The sequence below is a fragment of the Trachemys scripta genome, unplaced genomic scaffold (assembly GCF_013100865.1).
Source record: "Trachemys scripta elegans isolate TJP31775 unplaced genomic scaffold, CAS_Tse_1.0 scaffold_128, whole genome shotgun sequence".
NCBI lineage: Eukaryota > Metazoa > Chordata > Testudines > Emydidae > Trachemys > Trachemys scripta.
In genome coordinates, this window is record NW_023260501.1 from 16,833 (window position 1) to 28,816 (window position 11,984).

The following is an 11,984-nucleotide window of genomic DNA, read 5'->3' on the forward strand; positions in this document are numbered from 1 at the left end:
GGCCCCCCCCCCCCCATTCGTAGCTGCAGCGACAGAGTCTGAACCGGCAGATGCGTCCGAGCCCCCAGCCCCGCCCGCCGTGGCCCGAGAGCAGATGCCAGCGCCCAGCGCAGGATCGGGGCGGTCGCTATTCGCAGGGGGCAAGACACAGCCAGGCTCAGCTCTTCTGTCTGGTTTGTACGAAGGTAGCACATGGCCAGGACCCCCGGGTGCCGGGCTCTACCAACCCCCGCCAGACAGTCCCTGCCCCGGGAGCTTACAGGCACCGGAAAGGGGCAGGGGAGGGGAACTTGACATGGCAAGCACCTGGCGCTGGGTCCCGGTCCAGTTTGGGTGGCGGCAAAGGGGGCGCGAGCGGCGGTGATGGAGAGGGGTGGACAGTCCAGCCCTGCCCTGGCTCCAGCAGTACAAGGTAGAGAGCGAATTCCTTCCGGGGATACAAATACACCCCTCCCCCCATTATATTATTGCCCCAGATTTGTGCAGCCCCTGACACTGGCCGGCCCCCTGCCCCCGTCACGGAGGGGCACTCCCTGCAGATCTCTAGGGCCTAGCAACCCCGCAGCACTGCACCCCCCACACACCTGCCCCATTAGGGGAGGGGATCCGTGGCACCAGCCCTATCTTTGCAGAAGAGGAAACCCCATTGCTCAGCCCCCTCCACACCCAGGTGCCGCCATTACCCCAACCAACCTCCCGCTGCTGCTCCCGCCCGTCGGGGAGCTGGATTAACTCCGCTGCCCTCGGCAGTGTCTTCGCTGAGCACTAGAGCGGAGCAGCTGCACCCGGCCAGAGCTGCCCTGCCTAGAACACGGCCCAGGGAAGAGACAATCCAGGGCAGAGACGAGAACACAGGAGTCCTAGCTCTCTCCCCCCCCCCCCCGCACCCCGCCATCCCGCACACATCGAGTGCAGCACTGCAGAACACAAAGCCGTGTGCAAGCTACCACCTGCCCTCTCCCCCGTTTCCGAGCCAGGCGGGCGCCTGGGTCTCGCTACCTTCTGCGGAAAGCAGCCGCCTGGCGGGGGCACCGCCAGCCCACCTTGGCATTTCAGGTCCTTGCCTAGCCTCAGCTGAACCCCTCCCCTGAGCCGGCAGCCCTTGCCTTGCAGAGCAGTTCTCAGGGGGTGACCACTGGGAGAGGATGGAGAATCCTGCTCCGAGCCTCAGCGAAGACGCAGGCTCCTTAAACCGCAAGTTCAAATCCTGCCAGGCTCCGCTCAGCTGCCCCAGACAGCGGCACGGCAAGCGAGTGCCACCCAGCAACTTGTGCCGCCCGGCGAGTCTTGGAACACCACGGAGACTTCACCGTTCTTACCGGCATGGGGCGCCCCCACCGAGATCAGGGCCCCGCCAGGTTGGACAGACATAGCCCCTGCCTCAAAGAGCTTCCATCGAAAGAGACAAAGGGCAGGAGGGGAAACTGAGTCACAAAGAGGGGAAGGGACTTGGGTAAGGCCAGCGGCAGAGCCCAGAACTCCTGGGTCCCTGGCTAGCACCTCACGCAGTGCTCACCCCAGCTGCCTCTTCTCCCTGGACTTTGAGGATCACGGCATAGGAAAGGTCTCTCCAGGAGAAGACCAGCTGCTCCCCCTGCACCAGAACTGGAGCTGGGGGTCAGTGGGGAAACAAGACAGGCCGTGACGCTAGCAGCGGGATCTCGCCCCCTTCCCTACAGCGCCCCAGGCAGCCCCCCCACCCCTGGGCCAGCTGGGCCTTCAGAACTGGTCCAGGGCCAGATTCCAGCATCTCCCAGACAGCAGAGCAGGGCGACACCCAACCCACCTCCTCGCTCCCAGCCCTCCTGGAGAAATCCGGCCAGATGCCAGGGATTCCCCCCACCCAGGCAGCCGCTCCCGCTCCAGCAGCGGCCCAACTGCCGGGCCTGAAGCGAGGGCTGCAGGATTGGGCCCGTCAGTTGCCTGAGGCGCGGCAGCCCAGCCACGTCCCCCCCTCAGAAATCTCCCCCCCCCCTTCGCTCCTGGGGGGAGGGGGGACTCACAATGGTGCCAGCGTCTCGCACGTCTGTTTGGAGACCCTGGGGCTTTGTCACCGGCTCTGGGTGCTTCGCTGGACGTGCGAGCTGCGTGAACGCGTTTTATAACCTTCCCACCCACCCCCAGCCCTAAAAGCTGCGATCGCGTTGCCATGGGGCGCCATGAACCCCCCCCCCCATCTCCTTCTGAGGAGTAGGGGCCTGCGGGAATTCAGCTGAGATACACAACCTGACAAGGGCCTTTATGGCGGGCGTATGGCGGGGGTGGGGGACGACGACCCACTCCCACTTCCTTTCTTCTTTCCACCCCACTCCCCTTAACAGAACAATGCAACACCCCTGCAGTGACCCAGCCCAGACAGAGGGGGGTAGGATGGGGTGTAAAGCACCCCCCAAAGGTCACAGAGGCCCGACTTTACTTCTGGGCCCTCCCCCCCCCCCCCCCATCACTGCCCCCGCCCCAACGCCTCCTGGTTCGTTTCCACCTCACAAAGCAACCCGCTGAGTCCTGGGGTTTTTAGCACCCGGGCAGGGCCCACTGGCCTCCTGCAGGCTCCGCTCAGCTGAGTGAAAGAAACCAGGTCCCCTTCCTCTCGGCTCCCTTCGCCTTATCTGCATGTGACAGGGCTGGGCCCCCCATGCATCTCCCCGCGCCCTTCCCCCGCCGGCCGAAAAAGTGAACAGTTGGGTTGAGCAGGCTGGCCTGTGAAATGTGCCCCCGACAAACCTGGAGGCCTGTGTGTGCCTGTGAGAGAGGGAGGCATCAGCAGCGCCTGTTTAAATAATAATAGAAAGTCAAAGGCTTTGCTTAGCCAGCAGGTTTCTGAACAAAAGCCCAGCACTCTCCCAACTTCCTGCAGCGAACATGACAAATGTCTGCTTTGACTCATTTACTGGGGCCGGAGAGAGCGCTGGCTTCGAACACACGCCGGGAAAGAGCCAACCGGCCGGCCTGTGGGAGGAATGCTTCACCTTGGGGGAGACACGCAGACCCCCCCCCCGCCCCTACACACACACACACACACACACACTCTCTCTCCTCCTCGCCCGCGTGCGCGCAGCCGCTGCCCATTTCGGGCCCTGGGTTCTGGAGTCCTTCCCCCATCCCCCGACAACAGGAAAAACGAGTTCAAATCGTGTTCAGGATTTCACCGTGAAAGCCAAACTGAATTGGGCAACTGGGAGCGCCCGGCCCAAGTGCCAGCAGACGAGGCGCGCGCACAGTGCTTGCCCCCCCCCCCCCCCCCGGAGGAGCTGGTACAGGGCCAGGGCTACCAGCCCACAGGCTGCCGTAGGCAGAGCAAAGCCCGGGGCCTGGCCCCTCACACCCAGGACTCGCGAAGGCTGCAAGGGCGGGGGGGGCTCCCTAGCGTGCACACGGTCCTCCAGCACTTTTGCCTTTAAAAACCCCTCAATCATTTCCGGCCCCCCAGAAGCCCCGCTGCACCCCAGGAGGCGGCTCTCGGACACCCCGGCGGCAGGGGCGTTGGTGGGTTCGGGGGTTTTTTTTCCTGAAGTAATTGGTGATTTTTAGAGGCCCAACGTGAGGCAGCAGCCGCTTGATTATTCATGGGGCAGGTGCTCGGCCCTTTGCCAGGCGCCTGGAGCTGGCAGCCCCACGACCACGCATCGCTCGGGAAAATCGTGAGCCCCTTGTTTATTCTGTCACCGGTTCCCCCCCCGCCCCCGGTCCCAGCAGCCTGCCAAGCAGGGTCAGACGATGCCACCCTCACGGCCCCCGGCCTGCCGCTTGCGCCAACACTCCGGTTGCAGCTGCCAAGCCCTGGCGAGGGGCTGCTCGGCCTGAGCACAGGAGCAGAATCCGGTGCCAAGGTTTCTGGCTGGGAGAGGAGCATCAATCTGGGTTACGCAACCCCCCCCCCCGGCCACATAATCCTGGAGCCCCAACTCGCGGAGCTGGACCCGGAAGGGCTGCTAGAAACCTGCCTTGTGCAGTCACGGCTCGGAAAGCAGCCCGCAGGCCCGCCCCCTTTCTCACCATAACCACACGGCGCAGGGCAGGCCACAGAGCCCCAGTGCAGGGCAGGGCAGACTTCTTAATCACTCTACACCGTCATCCCTGCTCCCGAGCAAAGGGCCCTGGAATTCGCTGGGCTGCGCTCGCCACCCGGGGAAACCCGCTAACTGCCGGGAACGACGCAAACCCACAGGCTCCAACCAGAGCCACCCCAAACCTGCAATTTGCTAATCACACACCAGTGCGGTGGTGCAAAACCTGCTCGCACGCGCCATACAAATGCCTCTAAAGCAGAGGGCCACGTCCCAGCTGCTCTGCCCTGCATCTGCCTGGAGAGCCGGCTGGTCAGAGCCCGGCCGTCCTTGCAGAGGCTGAGGAAGTGGGCATTTTCCATAAAGCACTTAACATGGAGCAGGGAAACGTACTTCCCCGGCCGGCCGCATGCGTGCACACTCATTCACACACATGTGCACACACACAAATGTCTCTTCCCAAAATAAAACCACTAGTGCCTCTCCCCGCCCCATAGTGTTTAATCCAGAACTTGACCCTGGACGTGTGAAACATGGTGAGAAAACATTTCTCCGGTTCTCACCCGGCTGTTAGTCATGCAGTCCCTGTTGCAAAGGCAGGCTGAGCAGAAGGGGGGGGGGGTGAGCAGAGCAGAGTGGAATAACCCACAGCCCCAGGCTCTGGGCTCCGTGCTCTGGGGCATGCAGGAAAGCTGGGATCTTGCAGGCAATAAGCCTTAAGGCCCCGTGCAAAGCGACCGCCCCGGTACAGAGGCCTGGGTTCAGCATCGGCCCAGAGCGCCCCCCGGTGCATTCAGACCCGCCCCGGTATCGCTCCTGCTCTCGCGCCTGTAACATTGTGCCAAGGCCGTCTCCAAAGAGGGGCTCTGCTTACGGGGGCCTGCGCAGGCCCCGTTTGGTCGGGTGCTGGGCGGCTCCAGCCCTGGGCGCAGGGGGCAGAACACGGCCCCTGTCCAAACCCAGGGCACAAGCTACCCACCCCTACCAGGCCGCCACTTTCGAAAACGGTACCAGTTGTCTAGTCTCTCATCACAACGCCCGCGATTGGCTGCCTCAAGTCAGGTGGGGGTGTTTCCATGCCCTGATTGGATGACAAAGGAGGGGGAAATCAGCCTCATTTGCATTATACATGGGGTCAGCTTCAAGGACTTTTTCTAGTCGAAAATTCTTGGAAGAAAAACTGGAAATTTTCTGATGGGAAAGTTCCCGCTTTGCCGTTTGCAATCACCTTTCGGCTAATTAGAGCCAAAGAATGAACCGTGGTCCGAACCATCACAACCTCCACCCCGCTCAGACGGTGACCCAGAGCAAAGACTTTCTTCCGATTTTCGGTTCGAAACATTTTTGAGATTTTCACTTTTCCCCTGATTTGGGATAGAAAAATCAAGACGTTGGCAGGCCAGGAAAACTGTTCCTCCGTGTGAGCTCAGTCAGGCTGGAGGCTGCCAGGGAGGTGGTTTCACGCTTTCACTCTCTGAAGCCGTTGCCCGCTGCTGTGCCCAGTACCACAAGCACTTGCTACCAGGGACAGAGTCTCCTGCGCACCCACATGCAGCCCTGAGGGGTCAGCACCCGCCAGGCCGAGGGCTTTGGAGAATCCGGCCGCTCACGGTGTGGGAGTGGAGACTTTCGGATCAGTCTGGGCCCAGCGAGGTGGCGCATGGCACTCTCTAAGCAGAGCCAGTCGGCTTTTTATCCGTAACATGGCGGGATCAGCGCCCTGGATTGGTGCTTTCCCACTGCCCCTTCCCAGCACCACAGCGCTAACGCACACTGCCCAACAAGCCGCTATTTCAAGCGGGTGGGTGGGCAGATCCCACAGTGACCGGCCCTAGCAGAGAGACAGCCAGAGACGCTTTCTCCTACAGACTGGGCTGGGCCCGGTGTGGGAGTTGTGACCATTAGCACTGGCGGAGGTCCTCGCTTGCCTGCAGCTCAGCTGGTCCCCAGCCACTTCTCCCTTAGCTGTAACGAGCACTGGCAGACAAGACCCCCCCCCGCACCCCGCTGGGCTGAACAAGGGCCCCAAGCCCGCTCCCGCGAGTGACCCCAGCTAATGGAGCCAGCCCTGAGCAACCAGAGGGGAGCCCCAGGAAAGGCAGGCGTTCCAGAGCCACCTCCGACCACCCTCAAACGCCCCCTGAATTCCCCAGGAGAGTCTGCAACTTCGACTGCAGGAGCCCCCCCAGCCCAGATACGCTCTAACCCCAGGGAACCGGTCAGCAGAACGCCCTGTCCCCGTCCCCTCGCTGCGGGCAGGGCCATTGTCCTGCGCTATTCACCTCCCTCCTTTCCCTCACTCGGCTTTTGTTTCCCCCTGCGGCTCCCCCCACCCCCCAAAGGGAATCATTTATCCAGCTGGGCAGGCCTTTTCGAGAGGCACATTCCAGGCTCTCCCCAAACCCACCCGTGACAGGATGATGGAGAAGCAGCCTCGTTAATGGGCTTTCCCATCCGCCAGCGGTGCAGCCGGGCGCTCGTTAATCTCCCTGCCCCGGCAAAAGGGGTGTGCGGAGAGAAAGGACAGCCCAAGGGAGTCCTGGCGGGCGTGGCCCAGTTTTCCCTGGCCCCTGCCATGATTATTAACCGGGGTAGTTACGGTAGCACCAGGGGGGCTCAGGTCCCGCCGCAGAGCTTGCCGGCTGGGCACAGGCCAAAGCGGGTAACCAGCAGCGAGGCCGGCACAACGCGAGGTCAGTGCAGCCCAGGCCACGCCAGGCTCCCTGCTGGCGTTCCCCACGCTGGCTGACTCCTCGGGTGAGCCGGCCGTGCCCAGCTCTGCTGCTGGACAAACCCTGAAGTGCCTGGGCAAGCAGCCAGCAGCAGGCTGAACTCCGTGAGTTCTGGGCTGGTTCTTTAGGTGGTGCCAGCAAGGCCGGGCTCGGAGATCAGCTCCAGACTAAGTCATGCAGAGGCGCTGGCATGGCAGGTCGGCACTTGGGCCGCCCCCATGGTGACATGGGCCTGGGCTGTTCCCTCGGGGAAGGGACCCGATGGCTGATGGGGCCACAGCCCCGTCCAGCCTGCCCGCGTCGGGTCCCGCCATGGCTGGGAGCATGGTACGGAGGGGAACCGATCACCTGGATAGCCGCTACCTGCCTGCGTGCCCCCCCCCCCCCATCGTCACCCTCAGAGATTCCTCCAGGCTGGGGTCTGTGGGGTCTTCCACCCCACATCCAGCCCACCCCACACCGGCTACGATGGGACGGGGGGACATTTCAAACACAGCGGCTTCATGGTATCTTCCCCCACACACACACATCGCATGAGCCTGGCCTGGGGTAATTTAAATAAACCGCTAAACAAACACACAGGGCTCCCTCAGCCCTAATTTATGGGGCTCCCAACACCCCCTGAAAGACACCAGCGCCTGAACCCCAAAGGTGATACCTCTCCCCGGCCTCTTCCCAAAATCACCACACTTAGCGGGGGTCCCCCCATAATCACAGCCACGTGCACGTGGGAAGGGAAACTGAGGCACAGAGCAGGGAAACAATTGGCCCATGGTCACCCAACAGGTCAGTGTCCTGGCTCCCCGCCCCATGCCCTGCCCAGGGACCAGCGCAGCCCCCCCCCTACAGGGTGCCCAGCGCTCCGGGGGGCCGGCACTCCCTGGGATGAGCAGATAGCCTCAGCCAAGGCCACAGGGAGGGATGGGGGGCAAACGACCTGAAGCCGCCCTATAAACAGAGGGGGAATGTCAACTGATTTTGCTAAGACCCATCTAATGATGGGGGGGGGTCATTTAGGGGATGGACTACAGAACCCAGCATGCACTGCTCCCCCCCACATCCTGGCCCAGTGCATGCTGGGAGCTGTAGTCTTGGCAGCCAGCCCCAAGCTGGGAGCACTGGTGGATGTGGTGCCATAAGGAGCGCCGGAGCAGGCCGAGCACCTGAACACAGAGCTCCGCAGCGCCTGGGGCCCATGCAATGGAGGGCTGCCCCATAGCCAGAGGGGCTGGAGGATAGCCCCTGGATCCCCCGCAGGGGACATTTAAACCTGTCCGTCCCCACCAAGCCCATGGTTGTCCCCAGAGGGTCTGGCCAGCAGGTTGCACCATGAAGCCACCAGATGCACAGGGCCTGGGGACCACAACAGCTCCTCCCATGGGACCAGGCTGCCCCAGCCCATCTTGCCCTGGGGTGGGAGGGGATGGGGCTACAGAGATGAGTGCTCCCCCTCCCCGCAGGAGGGGCAGGACCCCACCCCCTCCCCCGCCGCAAGGGTTCAGCTCGAACGCTGCTGAATGCGGCAGACGTGCCATCGGGTCACTCGCGGGCAGGGCGGGTGGAGCCAGTGGGGGTGATGGGGGCTGGCGCTGGCTGGGACCACCGAGCAGTTAAAGGGTTTCAGCTCCCCCCAAAGGCGGGAGTGTGGGGGGCACCAGAGCCTCGGCGCTGGCCAGCAGCACCAGCCCAGACAAAGGTCAGGGAACATTTCCATCCGGCTGTCGGCTCGCATTAAGGAGAGGAGAGCCCCCCCGCCAGGGCACAGGGCTGGGGGCCAGTAGGGGAGGTCAGGCCCCAGCTCTACCACCCTCCATGGGGCCTCAGACACGTTATCTCCCTGCTGGTGCCTCAGTTTCCCTGCTAGGGAGCTGTAAATGTTCCATCCCCCCCGGCCAGGCAGGACAAAGTGCTCATGTCCCTTCCCGGGACATCCGGGTGGCCGCAGGCCAGCTTCGCCCTCGCACAACGCCCGGGCAGACGGCCCCGCCCCACCCCTTCCCTTCATGAGAAACCCACAACACCGCAAGCTCTTGCGGCAACCGGCTTGGGGGGAGGGTGGGGGAGAGACTCCGTCCAGGGCGGGCAGCAGACAGCTCCAGGCCTCGGGGAAGGCAGCTCTTGGCTGGGCACTGCCGGGGTGGGGGGGCCCCCCCCCCAGCTCTGTGCAACCCAGGCTCAGTTCCCTTTTTCTGGGGACCACTTACGAAATTGCAGAAACCAGGTCACAGGAACCTGCCAACGCCCCTGCCTGGGAGCAGCCCGGGCAGGAGGTTCCCAGAGTGGCAGGAGATGCTGGGGGCCTCTGCCCTGCCCCCTGCGACACGGCACCCCCTACAGCATGACACCCCCTTACTGAGCCCCTCACAGTACAGCCCCCCCGCCCCACAGCCCCCGGATTGTCCTGGCCGTATCCTCAGAGCCCTGGGGCAATCGGCACAAAGGTCTCATGCAGGCCGGGGGCTCGGCTCGACTCCCCCCTCTGCCAGGGGGGCTGGTCACAGCCATTGGGACCAGGGGCCAGGACTCCTGGGTTCTACTCCCAGGTCTGTCACCCACTGCCTGTGTGACCTTGGGCAAGTCCCTGCCCCCTCTGTGCCTCAGTTTCCCCCCAAGAGGTGGAGGAGAGTGCTATGTGGGGCGGGAGCTCCGGGAGCTGTGTCAGGCCCCCGGGGACAGAAACTGGGCTGGATTTCGGTGCCTGTCCCATCCAGCCGGAGACGGAGCTGCTCGCTCTGGGGCAGGGGTCAGCCCGGGATCCCTGGAGGCAGGTGGGGCAGGGAGCGGCTGGCCATGGGGGGAGAGGGGGGTTTACGAGTCACTGCCGTCAGCCTCCCGTCCCCCGGGCCAGGCTGGCATGCAGCCAGCGGGGCCCCCCTGGGGCGCTGGCAGGAGGCAGCGGGAAGCGATATGGCTGGAATCCGATTTCCTGCCCCGTCACTCAGAGCAGGGACAAAGAGCCCTGAGACCCCCCAGGCCGGATCCGGTGCCGGCAGCTCCCCCCGGCCCTGAAAGGGTCATGGAGACAACACAACACACCCCCCACCCCCAACACACTGATATCGATACGCCAGCGGCTGAGCCAGGCAAAAAGCTTAGCCGGGGGGCCCCTCGCTCTGACACAAGGGGGGGCCGCGGCCCCCAGCTCAGCCAGGGCAGAGGGGTCGGAGCTGGGGGCTTTGAGCTGAACTGTGCCCAGCCCAGCGGGGCTGATGCCAGGCTCCAGGGACGGGACGGGCTCAGGGAAGCTGTGGGGGGGGGGGGAGGGGGAGACAGCTCTGTCACCCGCCAAGCCAGCGGCAGCTGCAGCACATCTGGCCCAGCTGGGCCGCGGGGGAACGACCCCGCACCCACCCGGAGCAGGAACACAGGATGTGCAGGGTCACGTTAGGGCTTATATCAGTGGGGGGACAAGGGGGAAACAAAGGGACAGCTGCTTAACCCCCCACCACCACCTCCCTGCTCCAGGGGGAGAGCAGTGGCTAGGCCACACGAGGCTGGCACAACGCCCCAGACCTGGGCACGAGGGAGAGGGTTAAGACCCAGGAATGGGAGGCAGGAGTCCTGGGTTCCCACCCCGCTGGAGAGTGCCACATGGGGGCAGCATGTGCTCCGCCTACAAAATAGCGTAGGTCCTACATAAACAGGGATCCTCCCTCCCCACCAAGCTTCCTTGGCAACCAAGTGTTTTGTCACCCAGAGACAGGGCCTGTGAGTCATCCACAGGGTAAATATACAAAGGATTGGGGGGGGGGGGGAGAGAAACTGAGGCATGGCCTGTGAAAGGGACTTGACCAAGGTCACAGGGCAGGTAGTGGCAAAGCCAGGGACAGAACCCAGGAGCCCTGACTCCCAGCCTCCCACAAAACCACAGGAGCCCACGGTGTCTGGCCTGCTCCACACGGGCTAGGGCCCTTCTTTCAGGGGGACCAGAGCACCTGCCCAGCCCGGGAGTCTCCCCCAAGCTCCAAGAGCCCCAAGGTTACAAGCCACTTGCAGCTTTCAGCTAAACAAAGCCCAGCAGTGCCCAGCCCTCGGGTGCCAGGGGAGCCCGGCGCCAGAGGCCAAGGACCCAGGAGCAGCCGCGCCAAGAGACACATACAGAAAAGGGGCTTCACCCCTGCACCCCATAGATGCCCACCCGGCCGAACGTGGGGGGACACGGAGGCAGCTGGCATCGCCAATAGTCGCCCGCCACCCAGGGCCTTGGCTCGGCGCCAAGCCTGCGTGGGACACAGCGGCACTGCCCACGGCCCCAGGTGGCCTGTTTAAAGGAACTGCATGAAATATTCAGCCATCCCTTTCAGAGGCACATTAATAGTGCAGGGCCTGTGCGGGGGGGTTATGTTCGGAGACCTCCCCCCCAGCCCCATGGATGCCCATGCTGCCAGGAGCCCCACCCCCGGCCCGAGCAAGCAGTCCCCCTCCCCCCAGCACCTTCCAACAGCTCCTGCGCCCACAAATGAACTCCCAGGGTCATGGGAAAAGCCCCAGTCCGCCCCCCCGCCAGCACCAGAGCAGGGCCCTGTGCCTGCACCCCCAGGCGCCACATTCATCGCCCACAAAGCTCCTGCCCCGGCCTTGGGGTGGGGGGGCAGCGTGTTGCCCCCTGCCTGCACCTCTGCTCACTGCCCCCCCCAGAGTACTGCCTAAAGCACGTTAGGTTGTGGGGGCACCAGCAGGGGAAACTGAGGCACAGAGCAGGGCAGCAGAGCTGGAACTAGGATCCAGGAGTCCTGCCCCCTCCCCCGACCCATGAGCAGGCTGGGCGCTGGCCCGGGAGCGAGGGGAGGCAGCCGCGCTTGAGTTCGGACCCCCCCCGGCGGGGCCGGGTGATGAACGAGCCTGTCAGGGCCAATCGCAGCCGCAGCCGAGCGGCCGAGTCCATTTGTCACTTTCCCTGAGCCGGAGCCCGAACAAAGGGCCCATTAATAACCCGGCCAGGCCCGGGGCGCCGGAATTTCGCCTCCGTTCCCCGCCCCGCCAAGCCCCTCGGTCGACCCCCCTCCCCGCCACTGGCTCCCCAGACACCCCCCCCCGACCTGGCAATGGGGGAGGGGTATCGTTCGGGGCAGTCGAGAGAGCTGGGGTCAAAGCCGGACCCAAGAGCAGAATGGGGGTGAGGGGACCCAGCACGGGGGAGGGGCGCCTCCAGGGGAACAGCAGGGCTGTGAAGGAGGGAAGGGTCCTGCGGGTCGGGAGTGAGGGGCACCGGCAGAGCTGCGGGGGGGGGGGGGGGGGGGGGGGG

The 11,984-nt window shown here is 64.1% G+C and overlaps 1 protein-coding gene across 2 annotated transcripts in view; it reads right to left on the reverse strand.

The window, feature by feature from the left end:
- The window catches only part of LOC117870279 (retinoic acid receptor alpha-like), a 47,743-nt gene that overhangs the window by 15,731 nt on the left and 20,028 nt on the right, over positions 1-11,984 (reverse strand). The gene's annotated exons all lie outside the window — the stretch shown is intronic.